Below are 11321 nucleotides of genomic sequence, written 5' to 3'. Positions count from 1 at the left end.
GAAAATTAAACAGTAAACATTGAACAGCGGAACATTCTCATCTAGCTTCGAACCGATTTCCCAACTAACAAATGAAGACCTTTCAAGTTGAAGTATGCAGAAGAGCGTCAGTTAAGAGTCAATAATTGACACGTAAAATATCTTTGTTTATTTGTGTTTCCTTGTTGCAACTTTATTTTTGTTGCTACATCTATTGTAAACTGTAATGAAACCATGTGTTTTTCAATGAAGTCTAGGATTGAGTTAAATTTGCCGAAATTTCCTGTAAAATAAATGAGGACCACAAGTCGGTCGGCAATAAACCAGTTATAAAATGCGTAGGTATGCGAGTGTAAATTTCATAATTTAATGTAGAAGTTTTAGAACTTGCAGTTTATTTCAAAACATATTTTGTAAGCTTCCGAACTGTCAATTGTACTTATTTGGCAGGTTAATGCACAACTGTCACTTTTGCGCAATGGCATAAAACTCAATCCTGGAGAAACGTCAGATTCGAAATGCCCGTAGATTGTAAACAAAAACCGAAACTATTGGGTACGTTGAATCATACTTTCGGATTGATTATTGCGCGCGGTTTAAGGCAATTTATTTGTTAAAGAAATGTGAAAACAGATCCTGACGAACGATGATAGATAATTGTCCAACAAAAGAATTATTCAGCGTCCTAAACCGTCGTGATTGCCACTGGCTGTAGAAGTATTAAGGATTTACAAATTTGAAAATTACCATTAAAACTTGATGGGGGTGAGTCGGATGAGGCCATAAACAGCCGGAATACACTTTTGTTCAAGATTTCAAACATTGTATGGTGGAAAGGATCTAAACTAAGTCCGAAACTAAGAAACTAGCCGCCTGGCTAGGATTCGGTGCAGAATGGTAGATATTAAGACATTTTTATTTAAAAAATCTTTCCTTAACCGTAAAAGCATGACTCGAATTGGAGTGCATTCATTAACACGTTCAGGGTCGCATTACTCTAATTTGTATTTGTTAACATTTGTATCAACTATTGATAGCAGATAATCGAAGTCGTGCCTCTAAAAGAATAGTGATCGTCTCGTTAGCCAATTCAGGAACGAAGCAACGGTTTCCACCATCTTCCTATTGCAAATACATGGGTCTCAAATAATCCGAAGCAGATTTATGTACAAACCTTCATTCAAAAGAAGAAAGTTCGTTTTTTATTCTCCAGGATGTACTGAACTACTTCGTTTACTACGAATTCATCTGGACTATTGCAATAACTCTACGTCTAATTATGGTCGAGTAGCACCAACGCTCGCAACATTCGCAAAGGAATTTCCGTTTGTTTTAGTGGATTTTGCTGCAGTTATTTTTTATCGAACATTTTCGATCAGGTTTTTATACAATTCTTTCTTTTCGGAAGAAAGGCCAGCTCGGTGTTTATCGAAATTGTGTGAATTTCGCTACGGCAAACTGATAAATTTATCTTTCAATTCACAAATCTATGAATTATGTACTAAAAATATTTTAAAATTCGCAGAAGTGATCAACACGGATAAAACTATCTTCCCCAATTTACAGCTTTACTTCAACGTAGCAGCTTTCAAGCTTCGGTGTGCTTTTGGAGAGCTTAAAGCTCGAGAGAAAGAACGCATCCAAATTCGGAAGTTAACGGACCAAGTATAAACAATCGTTTTCACATGAGAAATTATGCACTTGCAACTGCATCCGGTAAGCGGTATTTGTGGTACGTCTGAAGTTGATTCCATTCATTAATTAATTGTGGTATTTTAACGAGAATTCATCGAAGTCATTAGTACACCCCAGTGTTACATATTATTTTTTCTGACTAAATGACCAATTCATAAAGGCTTTTGCGTACCAACTTTCTTTTAATTTGTTTGAAAGACACATTTAATTGCATAGAAAGAATTTACATTTGAGACATCAAATATTCGCTACATTATTATTAGGGTTTACAAATATTGTGAGTGATATAAGAGGACACAAACCTTACCATTCTTTATATGAATAATTTTAAAAGATAATTGCTATCTTCAATAAGTACAAAGATGGAGTTGAACTAAGTTGCTTAATTATAATATTTTCATCGTCCAAAGTTTTATTCCTTTATTTGTATAATTGGTGCGGCCCGGTGGCATGATGGTAGCCGGCCTTCACACGAACGGACCGGACCAAAATCCAATCCGAATCGTACTCTTGAGGTTATTGTGCCGATAAAGAAGAAGATTTGTATAACTAAGCTATTTAGCATAAAGTGCCTATATAATAATTAAACACATAAGTAAGGTATAAGGATCGTCAAAAATTATTCTTAAACAATTCCTAACTTAGTTAATTGTCTTTGTAAATTACTTGTATTATTGCGTGCCTCCGTCATTTTAATAATAGAGTCATTGGCGCTGTGTGTCGTAGATCTATGTTTTAATGATTCTAGTCCAAAGAGTAAACATCTAGACCAGTAGTTAGAACAGGAGACATTACTGGACCAAGGAAATTGGTAAAATAGTATTTTTGTAAATTTCCACTGAGTAGCTTTAATTTTAGCTATTCTATGTTGTTTCAGCGGTGACCAGAAGCGTAGCAGCTATACAAGCAAATTCAATAGCGGAACGAACTAATGAACAAAACAGCGATTTCAAACAAAAAGGATTTATAAAATATTTACAAACACGTACGACAAATCCTAGTACACGCAAAGCTTTAGCAATTGTCAAGTCGTAGTGTTGAGGAAGCGTAAGTCTGCTTTCGAGAAGCACTTCGAGAAGACGAGCATCATTACTACAACTATATCTGCAATGTGGTAATTATAACTTTTATGCACTTTTTTCTTGCAAATATAGTGACAATACGTTTGGATACGCACAAATGATTCCTAGTGAATTCAGTCAAACAGTTTCGAAGGGTATGGCAGTCGGAAAGATTAAATAATTAGACTTTTGACACCTCCTTAGGATATATGCGTAAACTATAGAAAAATGTAATTTTGTATTCTCTTCAACTTATGTGTGTCATTCTCAAAAAAAAAAATGGTGCCGTATAGTTAAGTTACGGACTGTAAATGACGTAGGATGTTGTTGGTATGATGATATATTGATTATATCATTATTATATATTATCAATAGCGGCTCGAATTTTGGGTTATATTTTACTTTTTATATTTAAAAGTTGAGCTGATCAGATGTTTTATGAATAACTTAAGGAAATAGTTAAATTTCCGCTACTTTGTTAAAATTGTTTCTTCCAAATGGTGTTCGGCTATCGTCCAACTTTTTAATTTTCAATCACTTACTAAATCTTTCACCATCTCTGGTGGCACTTTACCCGTCAAATGTGTTGCGTCCGAAAGAAACACTATGAAATGCATGATCACTGGTCCGGTGATCGCTCGGGAAGGATCATTACTGACGTTAACGGTCGGAAAGGCTTGCTTCTTGTCGTTTGGATCCCTGTTAAGAAATGCGGGTACGCGCGAGAGCAAACGAGACTCGAGACTTTTAATTACTTCTCAAACCTGAAAGAACAGCACCGGTCTCCAGAAGTTCTTGCCGTTGATTCTCATGGGTACGGAGCTTACCCGCGCGTATCTGGCAACGAGTTCCGACGCAAAGGCAAAAGATGAACACATAAATAAAGTACACTTTTACAACTGATAATTATGACACCGCCGACTGGCAGCGGTTCGCATCGACATTACAAAAAGGCCGGCCGGCCCCGTCGGTAATGGATGTTTATTTCTGTTTAATTGATCCTGAACGTAATTTGACTGATCAAAGTGTTGTAAGCCCGGTGAAGATGCGTTCCGCGCGAGCTTGCCCAGCCTTGCTCTAGCGACCGTTTCCAAGCTTCGGTTGTCTAGTGCGGCTTCCTCCTTACTTACGCGTTTCAACTGCGCGCCTGCGTAAGATAAGAGCGATTCGCGTAACGTAGCGCGATCGTACGAGATTGGATGTTGTGCAGTTAATTAACTGCACACGAAGCGGTGGCGCATCTTCCTGAAGGTAACGCGCGCAGGATGACGAAACATACGAACGGGTACGAAATGGTACAAATAAAAACCGCTAAACGACTGCCAGTGGTAATCGTGGGCAGGGAAAGTTAAGTAAAAGTAATGGAAAAATTAACTTCTCGCGTACGTAAACAAACATATCACCGTTCACCGTGCTTGGGGAAAAGAAAAAAAAAGGAACAGTCCTACCACTCGTCGTAGTATCGTATCGTTGAAGCGAATTTTCGCAGATCGTTACTGGGCGCCGGTTGGTCAATAAATAATCGATATGTCATCATTACGCGGTAGATAATTCGTGGACACGTTTGCTAATTGAGTCATAAAATGTAGTGCAGAACGTTAATTTATCTCTTTCGCGTGGGATTGATAGCAGCAGCTTAATAGTATCACTGCTTTATACGATTCCGTAGACGATATCACTAATTGGATGTAAATCGCACAAACTTCGAATATTACTACTTTCGACTAGACTAGTCTCCATATCGTTGAACTTTTTTAATCTGTAATTTGATCATGTTGTTGATGAAGTTCTTTCCGTTTCTTGTATTACAATGAAGTTCTATTTTGAATAGTTATGGAGTTAACAAGGTTCTTTGTTACCACAAAAAAGAGAAAAATCCTTCAATTTCATCAATAGACCCTTAGTCAAAAATAGTGAAAATGACTTTCTCCAAATCCAAATGAGTAAGTAGTTAAAGTCAGATGTGAGATGAGCAAAGTAGTTAAAGTCAGATGTCTGGATGGATGGATCAGATTCAGATGGATGAGATTATCGTACAAGTTGTAGAAATCTTGAAAACTTCGTTATATAGACAAATTTGCAAAGATTAATGGTAGCATATTTGGGTTTTGTTCCAAAGTTTCCCTATTTGAAATAAAAAAAACAGCACCTTAAAAAACATTGATGTTGAGTCAATATTTTCCAAACGATGACTTTTCTTTATGTTAAAGATCTTAAATGCCTTCAAAATTCTCATTTATCTTCAAAATGTTGCAAATCTATCGAATGCTGTTCTAATATATTTCTGATAGATAGGACTAGAGGGAAAGGTGTTTTAAATTTGGCATAATAACTAGGCCTAACACACACATATTAGAGGAGGGTTCTCAATAACAAACTGATGTGGCAGAAAAAGGTACCCATAGCCAGATAAATGCTACGTAGAAATTGAAAGACCCTTCAAACTAAATGGATGTCTCGCTGATAGTTTGTTGTTGAAAATTTGCATCCACTTGCGAAGGAGGGTCTTCTTCCCTAGAGATTCATGAATCCTCGAGACTCATGAATCCTCGATGTTCATGAATCCTCGAGATTCACGAATCCTCAGAGATTAATGAATTCTCAGAGATTCATGAATTTTCAACAGATTTAATTATTTTGTACACAACTATGTTCATTCTTGAAATTATCCAAATATTTATAGTTTCTAAAAAAGCACTCAACACCTTGAGATTACTCTAAGGGCAACATAAAGTTATAGTCTCTAGAATAAAATTCAGCACGATTGGGTATAAGTAATCTATCTTTAGGAATGCTAGCAGTGCTAATAATAACTTCATCTGTATAAAAAAAAATCATAAAAAACACCAGCAAATTGTGTTTCCGAAGAGAAGCATGAATTCATGGAGGATTCATGAATCTCGAGGATTCATGAATCTTTGGAGTAGAGATTCAGATTCATTCATTCAGTTCAAAGATTCATTCAGATTCATGAATCTGAATCTGAATTACCCAACACTAAACATAACCTTTTTTGTGTTCAACATCTCGTAATCCCGAGATTTTGGAGATGGTATTAAATTTACAATCGTGACCAGAGCAAACTCTCTCTGTCGTCTGAATGTTTTGATTACGTCTATTTATATTATCTTGGTAGACAATTGCAATTTACCTCCATAATAAACGCGAATTTAGAGAACATTTTTCATCAAAAGGAGTTATTTTACTTATACTACATTTGCTCTCTTTCAAAGATGTATCTAACTATTAATCGTGAAATCTACAAAACAATGCACAATCTTTACCATGGTTTAATTGAGTCAATCAAACGATAACTATGTATGTAACATTATCAAAAACTCCCATTTCCTTTACCGTATCTTATCATCAAATTTTACCTATCCAGCGACCGTGTTCGAGATCAAAGTTTATGTCATTATGCCAGTTCTGGGCTGTAATTAACGCACCGTGCCACATTTGGAACGCTAACTTCCAGCAAAATCCGCCCACTTTTCCCATTCGCGCCATTCGATTGTCATTGTTTTAAGAGTGAGGCTCACCTGGTTAGGCTCACCTGGCCGGAGGAAAGCAACGCATCCACCGTGGGGTTCATTAATTTTTCCCTAAAAAAATCTTCCCCGGAGTCTTCCTTTTCCGCATTCCGAACACCTGCACCGTGGCAAATTTCCGTACTCACGGCATTCGTGTCGCATTCTGCTCTCGATCAGATATTTCCGAGCAGCTTTGCCGGCAAGCTGGAAGGGTTTAAAAAATGAATAAAACTACCCCTGAAGTCACTGATTTCGGTTCAACGACACACGGCGCTCCCGAGCGGAACAATTTATGTGTCCATAGTGTTTTGCGGGTGTGTGAGGACGGTATCTTCCACCCACCCCGGGCGGGTGTGGAATTGTTTTGAAGTTTTATTGTTCCACTTCTTGCACTTTCTCTTCGGTGGGTTCCCCGTGTCGGGAAAGATCGCCACATTATATCAAGGTCCGGGCGGGCCCTCGCTCCTGTGGAAGACCGGAGCGTGTTGTGGCACAATTGTTGTTCCCTTCGCACCAGAGACCACTCGAAACGGGTTCAATCCTCACATTCAATTGTTGAAAATGCCACGAGAATGTTGCTTTTAAGGAGGCCAAACCCGAGGAAACCCCAGAATAGAGCATAGCTGTTCTGGACGTTCTGGGTGAAATGCTGTGGTAGTGGCAATGTTGAAGGTGTCCCGTTGCTCCAAGGTATATAGTCGGTGAACCATTGTACGTTAATGGTTTAGTATATCATTTTTTGCGCTAATATACGAACATTCGCGTCCGATGCCGCTGGTTGCTCTGGTGCTATCTGCCGACTTCTTTCTTTTGGTGGCATAATAACTTACCACCACATTATGGGTACGTTTAGTAGCCAACGAATGCTGGCCAGGGCGCAGGGTTCTAAGGTTATGTGTTCTTTCTTCCATCTACCACCTGTACCGAGAGCAAACTGGTGCGTTCCGGACTTCTGGAGGGTCTTTACCGTCCGGGAGAGTTTAGCTACACGGCCTGGCTGGCACGGGAAAATCGGAATGGTTCCGCATCGCCTGGCAACAACCACAAATGGAACGGGAACGATGGAATCTTGCTTGTCACGGGCCCGGAAAGCTAACCCCCGACACTCGTTCCGCTGAACACTTTAATTTTATTACGCTTACGGGACGATGCTCGAGAAGCTACAGGTGACTTATTCGTCTGCGCGCGTTTGCCTCAAAACTCGAGTGGCGGAAGAACCGCCGAGGAAGGTGAAGAAACACGTCCACGACTGGAAACATCTGCCAGTGAGGACACGCTGCAGCACGGACAGGCTTAACGGCGGGTAGTGGTGCAGAACCTTGATTTAATCTCGGGCCATTGCCCGTCCACACCGTGTGCTCCAATAAATTCTGGAAACGTGGCCGTCTCACGTCTCGATCGGCATCGTAGAACTGTTCACCAGATCAAGGTTCCCTCGCCGAAGGATCATGATCCAACGATCCATCAGCTGCAACCAAGAAGATGCAAGCTTTCTCCTATAGGGTATGGTTGTGAAATGGTTTTGCACTGCATGGTGAATGAAATCCAAAAATAGTCTCCATTTCTGGATGGAGAAGAGCGCACAAACGCAACAATCTTCTTCCGCAAGAACCACACAACGCAAACGCGCAAACGAAAGCAGGAGATATGGTTTGATGGTTTTTGATGGCGAATGGAAAGAATGTGAAGCGTAGATAATCATTTTCCAGGGAATAATTCATGCCAATCGGCCAAACTCGTCCGACCGACACAAGATGGCCGCCCGCCGGGTGCAGAAGTGCTTTTATACCTTGTGCTCGCCTTGTTCCCGGATTGGGGGAGAGTGTTTTGCTGGTGCGTTCTTACAATCGTGTCTATATGCTTTTAACTATCCGGCTTCCATCCTTTCCGCACAATCCTTTGTAATTAGCACCGGTCTCTTAGCACGGGAACGGAAGATGATGACGTGCAACTAGGTGTGCTTATGGGTGCAAAGGTGTACGGAAAACTAGCCGGGCGCATTGGTTGGTGAAGGGTTTGGTGAAGATGAAGCTTATAATTATTCTACGGAGCAATAATATGTCGATACAGTGCGGTCTGTTCGTGCACCGGTAGCTCCAAATGAATGGTGGTGGTGTAGTTTGATGATTGAGATGTGAACTGGCAGCAGTCTGCAAAAACTGGTAACGCACACGGTAGAAGATGGTAATTCAAATGATCTGCGAAAGTAATGGATGTGGAGCAAGTAATTTTTCTTACCGCCAATGCATATTGTTCCTGAGGTTATGAAAGAAAATTGGGGGGAAACTACAAACTTCTTAACTTCCAGTGGATATTTCCATTAGGGTATTATTTTCTGCAGCGCAATTCACTTCCAAGTCTTCAATTCCAAGCCAAAGTTTAATTTTTCACTTTTACTCATGCTCAGCCCATCGATATGTTCATCGACTCTAGCAACTGGCGGCGTCTTCATCAGCGAAGAAAATATGCCTTTCCAACACTAATTAATATAGACTTCTTACTTATTGGAAGTTTATCAAGTACAAAGCACTGTACATTGTAGTAGCCAAACAATATCAATAAATATTGCTCGCTAAATAGATTACAATCCTCTTCTTTATCTGAGATCCATCTATTGATTTCATTCTGTTATTGCTCTCGATGCAATTTTCCCAGAGCTCCTTGTATACTTCAGATCTGCTGCACCTACCTCGATTAACTCGCAAATGAGCTCAGCTTTGCTTAAAATCCCAAGGAATACAGATTGCTCTTTAGCCGATCGAGCCGTCGACTGCATAATGATAATCTCTTCAGTTAGAAGCAGCTGCAACCTGGGATGAAGGAAACAAAATAGCGGGGTGATGCATAATTTAAGCGAAAATCTACAGAGTTCCTTAAAGGAAGATACTAGAATCGATTCCTCACGCCCTCGCCTAATAGACTGGAATGCTGGATGCGATCGTCGTTGATCTACAATGTTGACCAAATCGAAAAGAGGTCTTTTGCTCTATCCGTTCCAATTTAATCCACGCTTATCATTAGCAATTTTACAGCGAAGTGTTGCACGTTCCGTAAACAAACCTCGCACAGGAAGTTTCACCCGCTTCCCATTACGGCAGAGGCTCACGATTGTCGGAAGAAACGATCGCACATTACATAGTTACAGATATAATCTTCCACCCCACCACATTATCGGTGCGTTTGCTTCCGAGCGTATGTGTGTTTTTCGTATTTCGTTTATTGCCACCTCGAGCTAAACAAACCACAGCCCAGCCAGTCTATGATTGGCCAGTGAGCGGAGCAAGCCAGCAACGAAGCCAGCTCCTTTGCAGATTACTATTTTTGCGGCCCCACAAATGGGATGCTTAATGTGGTATTGGGCTGCGCCGAGGCCCTATTTTCTCATCAATCCCGATCGGCCGTGTATATCGGGTTAAAAACGAAGCAAAACAAACAAACAAACAAACAAACAGCACAGGTTGCGGGTACATCAGGCAGGAATTAAGTGTTTGTGCTGGATGGTGGCGGGATGGAAAACCTGGGGATCCAGAATGAAAATGAATCCGACACGAATGGATATGGCATAAAGCCACTAATGGGTATGGTGTGTGAGATCGAGCATTGGATGTTGCGGGTGGGGCATTGGATGGATCTTAGAAATTCACCATGGAAACAATCATGCCACAACAAAACAACTGTGGAGAATGTGTTTCGTTGCGTTGCTAGAGAAAAATGGGTCTTACCGAGGCAGTTTTTTTTCCTGAATGGATTTTATCGGTGGATGTATGTACGCGAAGTGGGAGAGTTTTCTCGTTCTGTCCGTGGGAGCCGAATGGATCGGAAGGAAATCAAAACCCAACGAACTCCCAGGTTTGTTTCCCATTCTGTTCCCATTGCCACCCAAATTGCCAGGGGATCGTTTGGAGTTGTGGGGGATGGGTATTGATGAACCGGGAAATCCTAGAATCGATCCATAATCCAAGCCCAATGGTAAGCGCTCAATAGACCAGCTTCTTCTGGTGATTATCGATCGGGAGGTTAGAACGGTTGATTTTCTGTTTTTGCTCCATTGTTACAGTGAAATCCATGGAAATGGGAATATTTTCAATCCAATAACGATCCCCAATGATAGGTTGTGTCTGTGTTTTCCGTCCCGGGTGTGAAACGTGTAGATCAGAACGGAACGTAGTGCCTAGGTATGCTTTTCTTTCCCGTACCGTCCGGAAGCTACCCGGGGAAAGGGTTTCTGAAATGGTGTGTACTTTGTGGCTTGCGTCTGAGAAATATACGTCAATTGTTATGGGGATATTTTAAACGAACAATTATTATGTTATTTTCATCAGATGAATAAAAATATCGTGAAAATGTATACAACACAGGTAAATAAGTTTTAATCGATTGTTTTAAAGACACTTTCAGTAAAGGTGCAATCATTCATTATTATCATTTATCATTTTAATATTATAGTCTTAGACAGAAAATGGACGAGTATTTATAGTAAATCGCTGCTATTGTTAAAAACGTCTAGTACATATTTGGTAATGTGCTATCATTTGCATTATTTTGATGGATTTGATGTAATATACCGTCGCGAAAGGAGCCTCCAAGTTGTTTGTCTCATGAAAAATGATCCTCAATCATTTTTTTAATACATGACTTTACCAAGGAGCATTACAACCTTCATTGTAATCCATGAAACATTGAGGCGGCGGGAAACATTGAGTATCAATCCATTGAACGTCGATGTATTGAGAAAATTGTTCATTAAACTTTCATTAACTATCGTGCAGACTAATCTCTGTAAATGTTGTTTAATCTGTATCTTTGGCAGTTTTCCTACACATCTCTAAGCAATGATGTATAATATTTACATTTTTATTTGAATGTTTGTAAAACAGGTTTATGCAGCTTGGTTTTCAAATTTGTCATCTAAAATGACATTAATCTCAGTACTAAGCGCTGACAACATAGGTCGCGTTAGCATATTCAGCATCATCCGGTGACTCATGACCGGATTTATCAATTGGTAACGGGTGTAATCACCGATTTATCGTGCAAGCTGCATGGAACGGCGCAC

The sequence above is a fragment of the Anopheles moucheti genome, chromosome 3 (assembly GCF_943734755.1).
Source record: "Anopheles moucheti chromosome 3, idAnoMoucSN_F20_07, whole genome shotgun sequence".
In the NCBI taxonomy this organism is placed as follows: Eukaryota; Metazoa; Arthropoda; class Insecta; order Diptera; family Culicidae; genus Anopheles; species Anopheles moucheti.
The sequence above is the reverse complement of the archived record's forward strand: the minus strand, read 5'-3'. Positions refer to the sequence as shown.